The 16,989-nt window shown below is 34.6% G+C and overlaps 1 long non-coding RNA gene across 2 annotated transcripts; it reads left to right on the top strand.

Annotated features, from left to right (window-relative positions):
- The first annotated feature begins 14,271 nt into the window (after positions 1-14,271).
- Positions 14,272-15,771, top strand: LOC108466506 (uncharacterized). 2 transcript variants are annotated; one of them, XR_001868642.2, is made up of 3 exons: positions 14,272-14,508; positions 14,609-14,726; positions 15,353-15,771. It is a non-coding gene; the product is annotated as an uncharacterized LOC108466506 (long non-coding RNA). The 2 variants fall into 2 exon arrangements; XR_001868640.2 differs by having other exon boundaries at positions 14,598-14,726.
- Positions 15,772-16,989: the final 1,218 nt, after the last annotated feature.

The raw sequence follows: 16,989 nt of genomic DNA, 5'->3' as shown, positions 1-16,989 counted from the left end.
ACACGGGCTATGACAAATCACCACGGCCGTGCGACATGGCCGTAGGCAAACCTGCAAAAATAGCACGGTCGTGAGACACACCCGTGCCTTGAACCCATGACCGAACCTATCAAATTAACACGGGCGTGCGACACGCCCGTGCCAAAAAACTGTGGGTGAACCTGTTAAGTTAACACGAGCGTGGGCCTACATACACGAAAGTGGGAGAAACGAATGAAACCAGACACAATCGTGCGACACGGCCGTGTGCACCCACACGCCAAAGGGACACGGGCGTGGACAAAATGTCAGACGCGCCCAAATTTAAAATTTGCGAGTCACACGGGAAAAAATTAGGGAACACGGGCGTGTTCCCTGGCCGTGTGCCTCAAAATCTATAAATAGGCTGCATTATTCATTGTCTTCTTCACCCAAAAACCCTAACCCTAACCACTGCAAGTCCACACGCCCTCCTTGCCACGCCCGTGCACCGCTTCCCACTCCATTTTTTTATGCTCAATCTCTCTCCCTTAGTGTTTGTTTTCTCCCTTCACTTCTATTTTACTTATTTCTAATGCTTATTATCAAAATAGTCTTCAGTTTTCTTGTACTATTTTCATTTTTGCTCATTATTCTATCATTTAATTTGCATTCATAGGTTACTCAGTATACATTGCATGTTGAACCGCGTTATTAAGAAAGCTTCATTCTCTTGTCATACCCATGCCATTACTATGCTCATTCTCATGCTATTACCATGCCAATGTCATGAAATTAGACTATCAAATTGATTATTTTGGTTGAGTTTGCTTAGTATTAGTAGTTTTGGCTGAAATCGTTAGTTCAAATTCATGGCTTTTTCCTTTTCAAATTTGTTTACCTACTATCATTATTCTTTATATTGCAAGTATACAATGTCGTCTTCACGAGGAAAGAAGACCGCTGTCCCTATTTCAAAGAAAAGGAAGGGAGCGTCATCTTCCTCGGGTCCTACCACAAAAATTTGCCACCCTTTCCTCTAATTCTCCATCGGGCCGCAAGAAGAACTTTTCCAAATATTCCGGGCCTGACCTTTAATTACAGGCTGCTGCATCGACTGGGCTGCAGTAGAACAAGTTTAGTTGGCTGATGTAATTCGAGCCCTCCTAACCACCAATCCTTGGGATATTTTCTTTGGGATCATCGAGCCAACATATCTCGAGCTCACGATAAAACTATGCTTAACGTTTCATCTTCAGACCGTAATGACAAACTACGATGATTCTGGTATGGTGTAATTTTGCCTAGGCAGATTAGTCCTCCATTTTAGCGTCCCAGAATTCGGTACTGCACTAGGCTTATATACAGAGGAGTTCAAGGAGGAGAATGACTTAGATACTCTCAACGGCCATATCCATCGTTCTTCTTCACGGTGCTGGGACGCACTAGTACTAGGTTCAGCCACCTATAATTCTAGCCACTCCAAGGCATCGGCTCTTCCTTCATCTCTGAGGTACCTACACGCCATTTTGGCTCAGACATTAATAGGAAAGCGAGAAAGCACTGGCGTCGTTAACACTCACGACGCCTACTTTCTATGGTGTATGTCGCACGGGCACATCATCGACCTTACCTATTTCATCGTCCTCGCCATTCAACACTAGACGGAGTGGCATAGGAAGGGGGTCATCTCCATTGGCCCTATGTTAGTCGGTTGGCTTGACACTTTAGGCTCCTCAACACCGCAGCCCAGGAATCATCCTTGACCCTCATTGGCCAGATGTCTCCACAAGGCATCTTAAGCATGCTAAGCATGAGGATGATCGAAAAGCTCCGAAGAACCTACCCTCCTCAATATCGTCTCACCCAATCTGCCGAGGAGGAGGCCCCCGAGGATATTACTGATGATGTCCCTCCATAGCACGAGGACCCACCGTCTCAGCCACCAGCACCCTCTCGTCCAGTTCATGTGGCGGCTTCATATACTGACATTTCTGAGCGACTCACACGATTCGAGCAGCAGTGTTTTCAACGATTTGGAAACATTGATGCTACTCTACAGCAGATCTGTCAGCACCTCCACATCTCATCGCCACCCCCACCTCGCGAACCATCTAGCGATGAAGATGTTTAAAAACTTTCATTTATTATTTTATGTTTTTACTTTTATTTTATTTTAAGACTACTTTTTATTTTTCTTTCATTTTATTTTTATTAGGATTTATAATTTTTATTTAACAATTTTGAATTCCGGCTATTTCCTACCGAGTAATCATTTTTCCTTATATGTTTTCTAAAAGAGTTCCTGATGCTATCACAGTTATAAAAAGCTCCAAAGCTCATCATCACATAGGAACTAAAAACTCCACCAGGAAAGGTTCTCCATGACTACCATGTCCTGCTTGACCACGACCATAGCCACTGCTAGATATAATATTCTTTTGGCGCAGGACTTATGGACTAATAAACCTCTACCGCCGGAGTATCCTCCTCTACCCTCACGCTGATTATTCTCTAAAACTCCAGTTCAAGAAAATTCATTCATCATTTAGGAAGTTTCACTTCTCTCCCTATCTTATTTTTATATTCTTATATCTATCTTTGTACATTGAGGGCAATGTACATCTTAAGTGTGGGGGGGTATTCATTTCACTATCAGAAAAAATCCCTCAATGATTGCCTTGTTCTCTTGAAAAGCTCTCATATCATGTTTAGGATAAATTTTGATTGATTTATGACTTTTATTGATATATCTTGAATTAAAACATAGGCATTTATGCATTGATTGTTTAAAATTTAAGATATTAGGGAATCAAGCATGATAAGTTGATTTTTAAGAATTTAAAAATTTTAGGTTGTTTCCCCAAGTCTAGGTATTATCTTAAATTAGAATTCACAAGTTTAAAGCATCTATTAATTCTTTCATGCTCACTTTTATTATTGCTTTAAATGCGACAGTATTGAACTGTTATTCTAGAACTTGCTTGATTATCCATGTCAAGACCACACCATCTGGTTTGATATGTCAAAATGATTAAGGCACTTAGGATTAACCCACTTATGTCATGAAAAGCCTACCTCCACGATTAACCCTTAGTGAACCCCGTTGAGCTAACAATCCATTTCTTGTATTACCCTTAATATTAACCCTTAACCCATTATTGTTGAAATCCCCTAAATTAAATTTGATCCCTATTTTTGTCGAGATTTGAATTGAAATAGTTGCTCAGCTATGTCTTGTTCTTAACAGTTAGTCTATGTTATTTAACTTGTTCTTAAAAAAAAACTGTGTATACACATCAGTAGTAATCTTTTGTTTTTGAGCTTAAGTATTTAAATCTCATATTCTGAGAAGAAGCTCTGTTGTACGCAAGTGATGATTAAATCTTTTTCTAGTTAAGTGATTTTTCAATTCAATCTCGATTCTAATCATTTCTTTCAACTTGTGACCATACCCCCTAACCAAAGCCGCGTTACAACCCTCTAAAGACCTTTTGATTGATGTCTCATCTCAATTTATAGTGGTGGAGATTTGATTTTCATGCAAGCTTATGGTAATAACTTTTCATATTGACTGATGAGTGCTACTTTCATTGTCCTTAAACACTTTGAGTGATTTGAGTGAATCTTTAATGAGGATGTTAAACTCCGTGAGATTTCGAATCGAGGTAACCACTTAGATAAGGGGAGATGCCTAAGTTTTGCATGATTAAATACTCAACTTGGAATGTTTGAAGCTCTAATGTTCTTTTAGTTGAATTCTCAATGTATGATTACTTGTGGATTATTTTGAGATATTTTTTATAGAGATTATAAGTTGAGAAGGATTTATTTTGATTATGAGTTGAGGATTTTGCTTGAGGACAAGCAAATGCTTAAGTGTGGGAGTATTTGATAAACCGTAATTTATACATATTTTTACCCCATGCTTAACACATTTTATGGATTATTTTTTTTTAGAATTGGTGAATTCGATGCTCCTAATGCCTTAATTTCATGTTTTATACTTAGGTGAGCATAGGAGAGCGAATGAGAAACGGGCCAAAAACGGAGAAAATGGGCCAACGTATGAAATCAACATGGCCTGGACTTCCTCACACGGGCAGACCACACGACCGTGTCAATTTGGCAGAATCGAAGCACGACTCACACGGGTAGAACACACGCCCGTGCCATTTCTAACAGGCTCAAGTGCAGGCTGAAGTAATCGCACACGGGCGTGTCCCTGCCGAGCCCAAGTTGAGTCCAATTCGGAAAAGGCTAATTTTGAGGGCTTTTAGGCATTCTAAAGCCTATAAATACACCCTAAAGGAAGAGGAAAAGGGACGGAGAGAAAGGAGGCAGGGAACTGCTTAAGAGAAGCCCATTGATCCATCTTAGAAGCCGAATTCACCATCAAGATGAAGATCTCCCCTCAATTTCCCTTTAAGAGTTTTGGGTTTTCTTTATGTTTTGTATTCATTATTCTTCTGTGATGTTTTCCTTTTTAGTTATGAACTAAATCCCCTAAATTCCTAAGGGGAATGAAACCTAAGATAAATCTTGTTATTATTTTCTGAATTGTATGATAAATATTTAACTTGTTCTTAATTATGTGCTCTTAATTCTTGTTTTGATATCCCAAGATACTGATTCAAGACAAGCTCTTATTCAGAGGAGGAATAGACCCTGTTTAAGAGTGCATTTGTCATAATTAAGCGGAGTTGATTGCGCGCCTAGAGATAGGGTGACAAGATTTTGCCGGATTAGGGTGAAACCTAATAACAGGATCCATAGATCGAGTTAATGCAACCCTAGGGTGTTAATTTGAGAAAAGTTTCAATTATTCAATCTAGGGATTAGATGTTATTAGTCTTAAATAGGGATAATAATATAGCTTAGGGATCTCTACGGAACAAGTTAAATGAATAAATCATCCGATTCGGAGTCAGAATAACAAGTGAAGTTTAGGTGGATTCTTCCTTAGGTATTGTCTTAATTCAATCATTTTTCCACAAGTAATTCCCCAATTCTATTTTCCGTGAATTCTTAGTTTAGATAATTGTTAGTTAAAATAGAAACCCCTTATTCTTAGGCTAGATAATAAAAAGACAGTCATTACTAGTACTTTTAGTTCCTTTGGGTTTGACAATCCGATCTTGCTAAAACTATACTACTGTTCGATAGGTACACTTGCCTACATCGTGATAATAGTTAATTTTAAGAACGATTAATTATAAATATATAAAACTTACCTGTCACGAAAATCGCAATCACCAATCCACGATATAACCAGCCATACAAAATCAGGTTCCACAAAAACCACAAGATTTAGATAATTCTCTAGAAACTTTGGTCAATAAATTAGTAGCTAATATGTTTGATTTTCAATAGAAAACTGAGGCATCTATAAGAGAATTGACCACATCAATTGAGAACATAAGTTCTCAAGGGAAGTTGTCGTCACAAACAGAACCGAACCCGAGACAACACATAAATGCAGTGACGTTGCGAAGTGGAAAGGTACTGAACCAATTCCTGGTAGGAATCTTGGCCAAGAAATCGCCCAGGAAAATCCCAAAAGTGACGAACAAGTCCAAGCAAAACCCCCCATTGCCAAAAATTCAACCTCCATTTCCAGGACGATTAAATCAATGTCAAAAGGGCAAGGAAGACAAAGAGATCCTTGAAAAATTAAGAAATGTCAAGATCAATATACCACTGTTGGATGCCATAAGACAAATTCTGCGATATGCCAAGTTCCTTAAAGAACTCTGTACCAACAAACGAAAATTAACAAGTAATGAAAAGTTAAGTGTTGGTAATAATGTATCTGCAGTGTTACAGTGGAAAATGCCAACGAAATGTAAAAATAGAGGCATGTTTGCGATACCATGCAAAATAGGTCATTTAGGAATGAAGAAGGCTATATGTGATTTAGGGGCCTCCATAAATGTCATGCCTTTTTCTATTTATGAATCACTTAACGTGGGTTTTTTGACAAAGACAGGTGTTATCATTCAGTTGGCAAACAGGTCTATTGTGCATCCCGAAGGAGTCCTCGAGGACTTATTAGTCAAGTAAATGGGCTTATCTTCCCTGTAGATTTCTATGTGATAAAAATGGCGAAGGATAACACTCCTGGGTCTTTAGACATCTTATTGGGGCGACCTTTCCTTGGTACTGCAAATACTAAGATTGACGTACGAAGTGGAACCCTCACGATGGAGTTTGATGGGTGGATCGTGAATTTTAATGTTTATGGCACTATTAGTCACCCAAGTGAAGTCTTGGATGTAAACCGTGTCGACATAATTGACTCATCAGTAGAAAAAACTTTTGAGTCATCTTATGGAGATAAATCTAAAATGATGTTTGATGACTTTGAATCTGTTAATAAATTATTGGCTCCTATGGATACTAAACTTCTACCTTCTATTGTGTAGGCACCAGGTCTGAAATTAAAACTACTTCCCAAGCATCTCAAATTCACAGTTTTAGAGAATGATGAGACCATTATCGACTTAAAAGGGATCAACCCCTTTGAGGAAAATATGAAACCAAGTAAAGAGATGCAATGATGATTAAACTCAAATATGGCAGATGTGATAAAAAAAAAAGAGAATTTCCAAACCCATACGAACGAAAGAATTCAGCTGGAATAGCCCCAATACTAGTTAAGGCGTCAAGCTAGCAACGTTAAACAAGCGCTTATTGGGAGGCAACCCAATTTTTATTTTATTTTATTTTATTATTTTATTATTTATTTATTCATTACTTTATTTTATTTTATTATTTATTACTTTATTTTGTTTGGGTGATAATTAATTTCTCTTCTTTTATCTAGGTACACCGATGTGAAAATAAGGAGAACAATGAGAAAAACAAAAAAAAAATTGGCATGAAATAGCCCTTATCCTATCTCTATTCCAACCAGGAATAGCGCATCCCTTCCACTGACTACCTACAACCTGCAACCAAACATTAACCCTTCAGCCAAACGCTCCACCTATACACCCCCAAACCCCCACCAGCAGCCGCACCTTCCTTCTACCCCCTCCATTGCCAATTTCTCCAACACCATGGTGAGAACCCGAAGCCGAGCCGCCGCCGAACCATCATTCACCGTGAACAGCCACCGGCATCAATGCTCGGTGCCCCAACACATCAACTTAGGCGACGAATGCCTTTCCCTCCTTCCTCTTCTCTATGTGACGCCAATCCTTCTCCTCCTTGGATCTTTGCATAAACGATAGTAACTACACAGGGAGTTCTTCTAAACTTTTCTTTTACCTATTTATTTATTTATTACACATCGAGGACTATGTGTTTTAAGTAGGGGGAGGCATTCCTCATTATTTCTGTCGTTTTAGATGTTGTTTTTGTTGCTGCTGCTACTTTGGTCGTTGCTACCCATATAATTTTTTTTTCAAGAATATTCTACCTCTTTTCATGCCTAAGAATTTGACCACAACTTGCCCACTGTTTGACTCACATGCATGCTTCTTGTCTACTAATTTAGTTATGATTTTGCCTGTTTGATTTCATCTCCATTGTTTTATTTCTTTTAGGCTGAATAATTATGATCGATAAAGTCAACCCTATTTTGCTTTTAGTAAATTTGATTAAGTTTAAATACAAAGAGGACACTTAATACAATTGCATGCTTAAAATATGTTCATGACTATTAAGGTGGTTGCTGAAACTTATTTTTGACACCTAATTGTTTCTCCTAAGTCCTCCAAAATTAAAATTTCGTTTAAAAATAATAATGTTTTTGTGGTTATGAGTACAGCTTAAGACGTGACTAGCTGAGTAACTAGGGTAGGGTGCTTGGGTTGTTATCGTATTTCGCGTCAAAAGGTTGTGTGACCTGTTAGGTAAAACTTCGCTAATCAGAATTAATTTTTAAGAATATGTTGGGCTGAGTAACCGGGGTGAGGTGTTTGGCTGTCATCTCTCTTCGCATCAAAAGGTTCGATATGTTCTTAAGAAAAATAAAAATTAGGAGTATGCTAGGCTGAGTAACCGAGGTGGGGTGCTTGGCTGTCATCTCTCTTTGCGTCAAAAGGTTCAATATATTCCTACATAAAAATAAATAAAATTAAATTAAATTTAAAAAAAAAGAAAAAAAACTTATTAATAAAGTGTGGGGACTAAAGGTAGAAACGAACAGGGTGTCTTGATAGGTTTGGTAAATTACCTAATTTTCATGAAATAATCCAAGTCGATCTTAATTTTTAAATCCACAGTGGACACGAACCATACTTGAGGGAAAGCATGAGCTAAGTAGGGGGAATTTGATAATACTCTAGAACGACGTATTTTATGTGCTAATTGCATGTTTATTTTAAGTATGATCATACTAATTTGGGTTATTTTATGATCTTTTATCTTTTAGGGATTAAATTAGAGGAAAAAGGAAATTTAAAGGCAAAAAGTACAAATTTGAATATATAATGGGCCAACATGCAACGTAGGGAAAAAAGTGGTGCCAAAAATTCAAGTATGGAAGACATAAGGGAAAAAGTGAAAAAGAAGAGATTTTATAGCACAAGACTCTATTTAACGTTTTATTATATTAGGATAATTATTAAGGATAATTATTTAGATTTAAATTTAGGATTTATTTTTATTTATCTTTAATTATATTTATTTATTTGTATTTCTCTTTTAGAATTTAATTAGGAATAGACTAGATTTCTTAGTACTATAAATAAGGGATGAAGTGACACAAATTTTGTCCATCTTTGGCTATAAAAACTCTCTCCCCCATAAATTTAGCCTTTTTGTTCTTCCGATATTTTCTTTCAATAAAAATTCCCTTTCCATTATTTTTTATTTTTCCCCAAAAATCATGAGCCACTAAATCCATCTAGCCAAAGGTTGTCAAAATTCCCCAAAAAAGGTTCATAAGGCTTAGAATCCACGCTTAGCCTTCTCAACAGGGTATTCATCACTTCTCCGCATTACAGGGCTGAAGCTTCCATCCATGTCCCTTAATAAGTGATCTTTTCAACTTGTGCAAGGAACGGCCGCTTTGTACATTTTGGGAAGGTTGTACAGTCGGTTCGTTGGCTTTCTGCGTCAGAGGTTGGCGAATCTAAGAGATAAAACGGCATGGTATTCGCCGTTGGGAAGTGATGATCTAGCAGAAGATAGTCCCACAAAATCGATTATTGGCTAGAGTCAGGTTCCGCCAAATCTTAAGTCTAAATTCTTGGAGCTGGTGGTCGTAGGCATTCTATTCCACTATAACTGGCTTATCCTGCTCGAGAAGGTTACTTAAAAGCCAAGGATTGAACCCAAGGCGGATCAAGACAACCGGAGGCTGGAATCTCGCCACATAAGAAACTCTCTCTTTTCCCAAACTCTGTTTATTTTTATATTCTCCATTTTCATTTTCACAATTTATTTAATTTCGCAATTTTAATTTGACTTTAAATTCTATTTTTATTTTATTTCGAAAAATTCTTTTTTTTTTATTTTTCAGGAACGCAGGTTTTCTTGGCCAAGAAATTGTCCAGGATTTCAAGGAACGAGCATTCAAACAATCCGATCCCTGAGGATTTGACCCTACTTCCCATTTACTGTTATTTTTACTATTTTACAGGGAATAGGATATTTTTAGTGCTCTCAACGACCGCATCAGGCACGGGCACGAGCCAGGACATGGCTGTGTGTCCCTACTTCGAGTGCCAACACGGCCTGAGACACGAGCGTGTATCGTGGCCATGTGAGTCACACGGCCTAGCCACACGTTCGTCTGACCCCTGTAGTCAAAATTTTGCAACTTTTTCTTTAACTTCTCAAATGATTTCTATTTAGTCCTGAAATGTTTCTAAGGAAGTTTTAAGAACTTAAAAGTCTGATTTAGGGACATTTCGCATTTTTGTTGATGATTTAATATATGCATATGATTTTTCATGAATTATTTGTTAATTGTTTTGATTGGTCGGTAATACTCCGTAACCCTACTCCGACGACAGATACGAGTTTGGGTGTTACACACCAACTCTAATCTCTCTTGCTGCCCAGCAACAAAAATCTCATTATTTCTAACTTTTTCAACTCTCTCACTATATTTACCCACCTCTCTCCACTCTACCCTTTACAATCAACCCAGACCCACTCTTCATATTCCCTTTCCCAATCTTCTCAATAACCTCTGGCATCCTACAACCTCATACTCCCTATTATTGCCATCACTTTTAATCACCCATATTCACCTAATATCCTAGCTACACTCCCATTATCCTTACTCTCACGATGCTCTCCCTCAAAAGACATCCCTCCCAAAAAACCCTTATTCTCTTTCCCTTCTCCAAAGTCTCAATTCCTACTTTGAGATATTTGGGTCCTAAGACTATATTTCAGTTTCTCATCCCTAGGTAATGCATTCCCCTACAATTCTTAATACCATGCCTTAACTTACCACACATATAATAGAAATCATCTAGTTTCTCATACCTTAACTCATCCCAAATATTTTCCTTGTCTATACGAGGAACCCAAAAACCCGCTACTAAGGGAGCATCTGTCATTACAACACCAAAAATGTGCAAATAGCCTCTACCAATACCATTATGCCCACATAGACTCTCTTCCTTAATGAGTTGCCTTAGTTTAGATCCAATCTTCTCTGCATTGCATTCTCTTTAGTCAACATTACTAATGGCAAACCATGAACTTGAATCTAGAACTAAACCTTTGAAAAATCCACCTCATGTATCCCCTTTGGTAATCCGTATCGCTACAAAATGATACAATACCCCATCAAAGACCAAGGTCCATTCTCCAAAGCCCTTTTCATTCCCCTCCCCCAACATTAGCAAATGAAACTAATTGAGATAACCTCTCTTATCCTCCACGTTTTTCACAGAATATTCCATACTCCCCTTCGATTCAAAGGTTTTTCTGCTATGATTTTCCCCAACAAAGTAAACTACGCCACTTGAGACACCTCATCCCTTTTTATTTCAAGTTCAATCTCAAATACATTCTCCATAACAAAGGATTTCAAAACTTAATCGATTGGAGTACTAATGTAGTGTATTCCTTTTACTTACCTTATTAACAGCCAGCCCAGAATAAAACTTCCACGAAGAAAGTAAAAGCAAATCCTAATGACGAAAAGAAAGATCTGACTCAAACCCACCTATAACTTAAAGGAAACCCTCTTCTTCTTCTTTTTTTTTTGAATATTTAGACTTAAAAACAAGAAAACAATAAGAAAAACCAAGAAGAAATTAAAAAAATTTTGAGGTTAGACTCAAAGAAAGGTTACTCATTATGAGAATACTTTAAGACCTAAAGAGAACTTTCCAAAAATTGAGAGAAAATTGATTAGATCAATTCCATACTTCTTATTTGAGATTGAATTTGAGTTTATTATGTATAAGCAATGTGTATGGTCTCTCTAAATTTATTTTAGTTTAAATCTCATCATATATAGGTGAGTTTACAAATATTCCTATTATAAATATTTATATATTAAAAAAATATGTTGTATTTAATTATAATTTTTCGAATATATATTATTTGTATTTTTAATTAGTATTATTCTTGTACTTGTAAAAGAGAAACGCATTTTTGGATTTGATAAAAAATGGTAATTCGAAAATTTATAGTTGAACAACATGAAAGCAATGATGTGTCCACAGATAATTAAATATTACCTAATTAAATTAAATGCCAATTAACACACATGTGATAATATGGTCAAATACCACTAACAAATAGCAAAGACACCTTGAAAAAAAATTGATAGGGAAAATGATTTTATTATAGAGTTTGAATTTCAATTTGATTACTTCCCTATAATTTAAGTACCATTTTCGCAACTAAAGAAAACTGTAGGTCAATTAAATCAGTCCAAGCTTTATTTTTATTCAATTTCATGATACATTTATTTTTTGGCATTTTTCTCATGTTAAATACATTTTAAATATACTGAATATATGATAGTGATTGATGTTTGATTGGTTAAAATTTTATTTTAGAATAACTCAGTTGGGCATTCAAATTTTGTTATTTACAAAATAAAAATTAAATAAAAATTAAAATAATATATTTTTAAAAAATTTCATTATAAGTTCGATCGTATCTATTTTTTGACAATAATTATAACTACTCATATTTTTTCAATCTATAAATAAAAGATAATATACTTAAATAAAGCTAAATTAAATTATTAAATAATTTATTTATTATATTTTAATCTATTTGACCGATCGAATTCATTCAATTTCATTAGCGCCGAAGATGAACGTGGCGGCGTATATTTTATTGCTTTTGGTGAATGTCACCAAGCGTGAATCACATCTTCAAATTTATATATTCAATAAAGATCATTAATTAAAATAGTTATTTCTCATTGTTTTCATGTTACTTTTTTTAATTTATTTTTACAAAATTATATATACGGTTGGGTAAACTATATTTAAATTCATTAAACTATTAATAAGTTTATATTTTGGTCTCTAAACTTAAAAGATTATAAAACAGTCATTGAATTATTAGAAAATTTAAATTTAAATCATTGAACTATTAAAAAATTAAGTTACTAGACTATTAAAAAAAAATTTATATAAAAAAAATCTTGTTGGTGAGCTCTAAGTAACAATTCCACAATTGGTATGAATGATTAGTACCCATCAACGAGTAGAAAAATATACATTAGATCAGAGTTGATCAAATAGTCAGTGTTGGAGATTAGAGGAGAAAACTATTTCGATTTTGATTCGCAAATTTGTAACATACACAACTGTTTCATAAAAAAAACTAAATTATAGAAGAGAATGGGAAGAAGAGCTTTCAATTGATACAGGCGATGCGAACGGAGAAGACCATACAACATAGATTTTAACAAATTAGTGACTTAAATGAAAACATTCGAATAGTTCAATGATCATTTTGTAACTTTTTAAAGTTGAGTGACCGAAACATGAACTTACTAATAGTTTAATAATAGGAATTTAGAAACCTTAAGCAGGGGCAGATTTAATGTAAAATTGCTATATAGGCCCTTAAAATTTTTTTAAAATTTTAAATTAGTAAAGGTAAAATTACACTTTAGCCCCCTAAAATTATAAAAATTTGATTTAATCCTTTAATAATTATAAAGATTTAGACTATAAAAAATAAAATTTCATTTGCCCTTAAAATTTGTTCTAGCTTTGCTCTTGACCTTAAGTGTAATTTACTCAATTTTTTTTATACAATAAAAGTAATGCACTAAATATAAAACATTGATATTAGAATTAAATAACCCTACATATACAAATTAAGCAAACCTATAATAATTAATCATTTAATTTAGACATTGAACTTTTCTAGATTCCACCTTCCTGTAATCAACCTAAGAGGGTTAGTGACGGGAGACTGAGATATTTTATATATATATATAAAGAATGAAATAAATTTTAAAATTTTAAGTTTAGAAATAATATATATTTAATATAATCAAAATGGCTCGCATAGGACCAAAGGAAGAATGAAATTACTTATTTAATTTCAATAAACTATATCTACTTCTATATTTGAAAACTTTGGAAATATAATTTTGAAATTCAATTTATTTTATTATTGTTGAGAAACATAATTTTTTAGGGTACAATTAAGAAAACAATTTTTATATATATTGTTTCATTATATGCTATTAATTATTATATATGTGATACAAATTTCATAGCAACACAATAATAATGACATCAAAAATTTGGAAAATGTTATTAATTAAAAATAATACATAACACAATTTAATACAATATTATTAGCATTTTTATTCAAAAATATTTTTAATTTAATAAAATATTTGCATATTTTTAATTCTTTTTATTTTCAAATTAAATAAATATTTTAATTGTATGCATTAATTAAGTTTTAGTTAAAATTTAATATTTTAATGTCTTTATTTCATTTGTTTTTCATTCAATGAAATAATAATATTTTAATATTTTAAATATATAATTTTATTAAATCCAATAAAAGTAAGAAAAAAATTAAAATCTAAATAGAATACAAATATTGATAACTTTTAACTATAAATGTTTAAAAGAACTTAAACGAAAACAATATGTAAAAACTTAATAAAAATAAGTATAATGGAAAACCAAAATAAATTTTAAATATCAAATTTCTATTAAATTAGATAAATCGCTTAATTTCTTTTTGAAAGTTAAATTACTTAATTTTTTTCAAAAGTATTTTTTTAATTAACCTAGTCTGTAACTTTTATTAAAAAATAAAATGAAAAACACAAGAAAAGAAAAGACCACCGAAACAAGGCCTAACCCCAAATCCAAAGAAAAAAAAAACAAACAAAAGCATAAAAACCTTAAGCCCAACTTCAAAAGAAACAGGGCAAAAACCAAAAGAACCCTAATCCTAAAGCATTTACAGCCAAATACTCCATTTTGGTCCTCCATGTCTTCTCTGCAAACAAATAGTCATTTTAGTGCTCCAGAGGATGCCCAAATCTTCTTCATGAAACCAACAGAGAATACCCCTTCAGATAATTATTTGAACTTGTAATTTCATATCCTAGCAACAGGATCCTGTGAATCTGAGGTATCCATCATCTTTATCGGATTCATTTCCTGGTTTCTTACAATCTCATTTTTCTTTATTTTCAAATCTGTGTTCGCCAAATTTTCCAGTCTTTCTTCAGGTTTCATGGGTAGAAAACTAAACCACTGCATTTCCCCCTATCTCTGCAGTCCATTCCTCTACAATGACCAGAACCCAGACAAGTTTCACTCCCATCTTTAGGCCTCTCTTTAGCCAAGGTATGCGCTTCTATATTTGCATGTTGTCCTACATGTTTGAATCGACATGAGACAAAATACTTTTGAAGTCTTTTTACATTAGTAATATATGCCCTTAAAATCGATCTGTCTTCTTCCTGGTTTTGAAGTTTTTTTATAATCGTTATGGCATCACCTTCCAATTCAACCTTTAGGAACCCATATTTTGCCCCAAATCTGATCACCTGAACACAGGCAAGGGCGTCGACTACAAATGTTGTCGGGATGTAAGTATTGATGAAAACTTTAGATTTTAAAACCTTACCCCTCTGGTCAAGAATTAAAATTCCAGAGTATGATCTCATACATTGTTTGTCAAATGCCGCGTCAAAATTAATCTTCACGAAGGGATCTCTTGGTGCGCTCCAACCTTTTTCCCATGCATTTCTGTTATGTCTTTATTCTCTTACTCCTTCAATTTCTCAAATGTAACTTTTAACAAACTGGGATAAATCAGTTGCATGTTGGATTTTCCTTTCATCTACTAGTTTATTACGTGACATCCATAAACCCTATAAAGTACCTACAATTAATCTAATCTGTTGACTTGATTCTTTCTTAAATAACAACCTTACCCAATCCTTAATCTGTAACTGATTTTCCTTCAGGGTCCATCTTATGCCTAGACTGGTCCAAACATCAATAGCAAAAGGGCACTCCCTAAAGACATGTTTGGTGGTCTTAAGACAGTCGGAGCATTGGGAGCAGTTAGTTGAGTTCCCAAGTCGTCGCTGGTAAAGATTAGATAAAGTAGGGATAAAGTTATTAAGAGTTTTCCAAATTAGGATTTTAATTTTTGAGGGCAAATCCACCGCCTAGAGCTTCTTGTACATGGTTTTGTAAAAGTCGATGTTAGCTTGTAAAGTAATTGGGTTATCATCTGTAATAATTTTATATAACCACTCCGTACTGAGTATGATCCCGAAGCTTCACCATGCTAAACCAATCTATCAGCTTCTTTCTCCATAGGGAGGGGAATGCAAAGAATTCTTTCAGCATCATCTGCATGAAAGGTACTTTTGATCAACTCTTCCTTCAATTGGTTTGATTGGTTTGATAAAATATCTGCCACATAGACTAATCTTTTATCATTAATATCGTGTTGAATTTTGTATTCCTCAGTCCCGAAATCCACACTTCATCCCATATTCGAGTTTGTTTCTTATCCCCAATCCGCCAACATAATCATTTTTCAAGCAAACCTTTCGCAGACCATATACTTCGCCAAGTATAAGAGGGTAAGGTTCCTAAATTTCTTTGCATGAAATATGAATTAGGAAAATACTTAGCTTTTAATGATTTGGCTAAAAATGAATCTGGATAACAAATTAAGCGCCACCTTCGTTTTGCAAGCATTGCGATATTAAATTTTGGAAGGCACCTAAAACCCATCCTATAACACCCCTAACTCGTAAACGTCACCGGAATAGGTTAAGAGGCATTACCTGACCTAAAACTCAATTCAAAACATTCATTTAACAAAATTCATCTCATTTCAGTAGCCATCATTCATTCACATTCAAAATGTACTTAAATTAATCATACAAAGTCTTAAACATGCATTTGGTACTAGATTGATAACATATAAAAATTTTAGAAACTTAGCAAATTTTTATCTTTTCAAGTGACACACGCCCTTGTGAATAGGCCGTGTGCCTCACACGGTATTAGACAGGCTCGCGTGTCTAAGCCGTGGCAAAACAAAGCATACATACTGACTTGTCCACACGGTCACAAGACACGTTCATGTGCCAAGCCGTGTGAAAATTGGGGAAGCTACTGACTTGGGTCACACGGCTGACCACACGCCCGTGTGCCACACATGACCGATAAACATGCCTGTGTGTCTAGGCCGTGTCAAAACTGTAAAGTATTCTGACTTTAATTTATAGAGTACTCTAGGGGACACACAGTCATGTAACATAACCGTGTGTTGCACACAGCTGAGACATACGCTCATGTGCCTGCCCGTGTGGACAATAATAAGCCATTTGAAAAGACAAATTTGCCACCCTAAAACATAAGCATTTACATTCATAATTGACCACATTAATGAAACTTAGTTGACAACAAAATTAACCAATTCAATACACATTATAAGCTATATCCAAACTTACCATTTACATATCCAAATACCTATATAACCACATATACAACTCATTCATCTAACATCTATATATATTAAGACTTCTTTGCATAATTTCATTCAAATATTATCATACCAAAACATACCATCATTAAGCAC

Source organism: Gossypium arboreum, chromosome 2 (genome assembly GCF_025698485.1).
Source record: "Gossypium arboreum isolate Shixiya-1 chromosome 2, ASM2569848v2, whole genome shotgun sequence".
Classification (NCBI taxonomy): Eukaryota; Viridiplantae; Streptophyta; class Magnoliopsida; order Malvales; family Malvaceae; genus Gossypium; species Gossypium arboreum.
Note: the sequence above shows the minus strand (reverse complement) of the source record. Positions and strands in the feature narration are given on the sequence as shown.